The sequence below is a fragment of the Elephantulus edwardii genome, unplaced genomic scaffold (genome assembly GCF_000299155.1).
Source record: "Elephantulus edwardii isolate Elephantulus edwardi_28Jun2011 unplaced genomic scaffold, EleEdw1.0 scaffold00012, whole genome shotgun sequence".
NCBI lineage: Eukaryota > Metazoa > Chordata > Mammalia > Macroscelidea > Macroscelididae > Elephantulus > Elephantulus edwardii.
The window spans coordinates 5,321,602-5,324,877 of NW_006399762.1; positions in this window are offsets into that span (position 1 = coordinate 5,321,602).

Sequence of the window (3,276 nt, forward strand, 5' to 3'; positions counted from 1 at the left end):
CACTTTTTTCTCTACCCCCTCCCTCCCCCCACCAGTTCACTCCTCTCTTCTTAAAGCAAAAGATAAACTCCTTCATTGGTATACAATCCCCACCCCCCGAATGCACTCCACTAGGCAACCTTAATTCTGGATTCCTGTGATAACCGTAATTCCCTATCATATATTGCTTTTAAACTGTTCTCTCCCTCATCTGTTTCAATGTAGTAAACACAATCTACCCAGTTTTTCTCAGTCTTACCCCAACCCTGATGTCAGTCCCATTCTACAATAGTGGCACTATGCCTTATTTGTCTTTTTGTGACTGAGATATTTTACTTAACATAATGTCCTCCAGAGTCACCCATTTTGAATAATATTGCATGAGTTCCTTGTTTTTTTTAATGCAGCATAGTATTCCATTGTGTAAATATATCACAGCTTCTCTGTCCACGTGTTGATGGATACTTAGGTTGTTTCCAACTTATTGCTATTGTGAACAAAGCCACGATTAACAATAGTGTGTGTATATCTGCTTGGATGGTGGTTATGGTCTCTTTCTCAAAATGTTGCAAATAGAGATACATTTTGACCCAGCAATTCCACTTTTCTTAGTCTCTTAAAGTTTCTCAAGACATAGAAGATAGCTTTCCTTGGAGTGAGTGATCAAAGAGTGTGAGGACCAGCAAGAGAACAAGAAGAAAGGTGCAGTTTCTTTTGTAACTTAGTTTTGAAAAGACGTTGCACTAGGTCTTCTGTATGCTATTAGTTGCACAGATCAACATGGTACAAGGTATCAGGATACTATATGAGGGTCTGAATACCAGGAATGAGAAACATTGGAACAATTTTGGAAATATGAAAATCCTAGATGGAATATGTTCATGATCCCTGGAATTGTTATTGTTGCTGTTATATGTCATTGAGTCACCTGGGACTCAAAGACCCTATATATGCACCATAGCTCTGAAACTTGCCCTATCCTAAGACAGCCTTACTGTCTTCGACACACTTACCATGTCAGCCCATCTCATTCAGGATATTCATCTCCTTTTCTATCCCTCTATACTTCCAAATATGATGTCCTTCTCCAAGAACTGGTCCCTCCTGGTCACATGTCCAGAGTAAGTCAGACAGAACTTCAAAATCCTAGTCTCCAAGAAATAACTTAGTTTCACCCTCTCCAGGACAGACCTGTTTGTTCTGGTATGTTTAATACTCTTCTCCAACAACACAACTCAAAAGAATAAATTCTTCTCTGATATCCTTAGTCATTGCCAAGCTCTTTGATGCATAGAAAGTAATTACAAAGACCATAGCCTGGATCAGACGCACCTTAGTCTGAAGAATTACGTTATTGCACTTCAGGACTCTCGAGAGGTTCACAACAGCAGATTTTCCCAATAAAATTTGCCTTTTGATTTCCTGACTGCTGATGCCAAGAGTGTTGATTGTGGACCCGAGTAAGCTGAAATTGTTAACAATCTCAATCTTTTCTCCATTTATCATGGTGCTGCTAACTGACCTATTGGTAAGAATCTTTGTTTTCTTGAAGTTGAGCTTCAGTCTGTATTGAAAACTGTACTCCTTGACTTTGTGCAGCAAACACTTCAGATGCTTCTCAGTTTGGTTAAGCAAAGTTGTGTCATCTACATACATAATGCAGGTTGTTGACACATCTTCCTCCAATCCTGCTGTCACATTCCTCCTCATAAAGTCCAACCTCCTGAATAATATGTTCTGCATATAGATTGAAAAACATATGGAGACAGAATATATTTCCTGATTTTGAACCATCAGTGTTTCCTTGCTCTGTTCTGATGACTGCTTTGGGGTCCAAGTATAGGTTTTGTATGAACACAATTAAGTGTTCTGGAATTCTCATTCTTCTCCAGGTTAATCACAATTTGTAGTGATCCACACAGCCAAATGCGTTTGCATGGTCAATGAAACACAGATAGACTTTCCTCTGATACTCTCTGCTTACAGCCATGATCCACCTGGCATTTGTTATGATGTTCCTAGTGCCACAACTTCTTCTTAACCTAGCTTGCATTTCTCTGTCAGTGCACTGTTGCAGTCATTTTTGGGCGATCTTCCACAGAATTTTGCTTGGGTGTGATATTAGTGACATCATTTAATAATTTCCACACTCTGTTGTGTCACCTTCTTTTCAAATGGAAAGAAATGTGGACCTCTTCCACTAAGTTGGTCAAATAGCTGTCCTCCAGATTTCTTGGCACAATCTGGTGAACAAATCTAAGGTAATATCTGTTTGTTGAAATATATCAACTGGTTTGGCACCAATTCCTGGGGCTTTGCTTTTTCCAATTTCTTCAGAGCTGCTTGAACTTCCTTCATCATCATCATAGGTTCTTAATCATATATTGTCTCATGAAATTATTCTGTGTCAGCCAATTCTTCTTGGTACAGTGAGTATGTCCATTTTCTTTTGATGCTTCCTGGATCATTCAATATTCTGCCCATAACATGCTTAAGTATTGCAATTCAAGGTTTGAATTTGCTCTTTAGTTCCTCCAGTTTAAGAAATGCCCAACAACTTCATCTCTTTTGATTTTCCAACTTCAATTCTTTGAACATTTCATAGTAATACTTTATTTCCTTGAACTGCCCTTTGAAATCTTGTTTAGCTCCTTGACCTCCTGATTTCTTCCTGTTGTTATGGCTTCTTGGCACTCTAGTGCAATATTCAATCTCTCCTGATGTCCATATTGGTCTTTCTTCCTTCTTTTTCTTTAAAATTATCTTTTGCATTTTTCATGGATGATATTGCTGATATCCTCCTACAATTCATCTTGTTGTTTTTATGTGCCATCAAATTGCCTGTAACCCATAGCGATCTTATATTCAACAGCTCTGAACTCTGCTCTATCCTGAGCCAACATTATTGTCTTCAACACACCTACCTCTATTACCGCAGTCACTGAATCAACCCATCTCATTGACAGTCTCCTCTCCTGCACTATCCCTCCACCTTCCCAACCATGATGTCCTTCTCGAAGGACTGATTCCCCCTTGAAACATGTCCAAAGTATGTCAGATGAAGCTTCAGAATCCTTGTTCAAGGAGCAGTCTGGTTTCACCCTTTCCAGAATAAATCCAGCACCACAGCTCAAAGGCATCAATTCTCCTTCTATTATCTCTAATCATTTTCCAGCTCTCTGGTGCATAGCATGTAATTGCAAAGACCGTGTCCTGTATCAGGCACACCTTAGTCTCCAAACTGATATTGTTGTTCTTCAGTACTCTGGAGAGGTACCTCACTGCAGACTTTCTCAA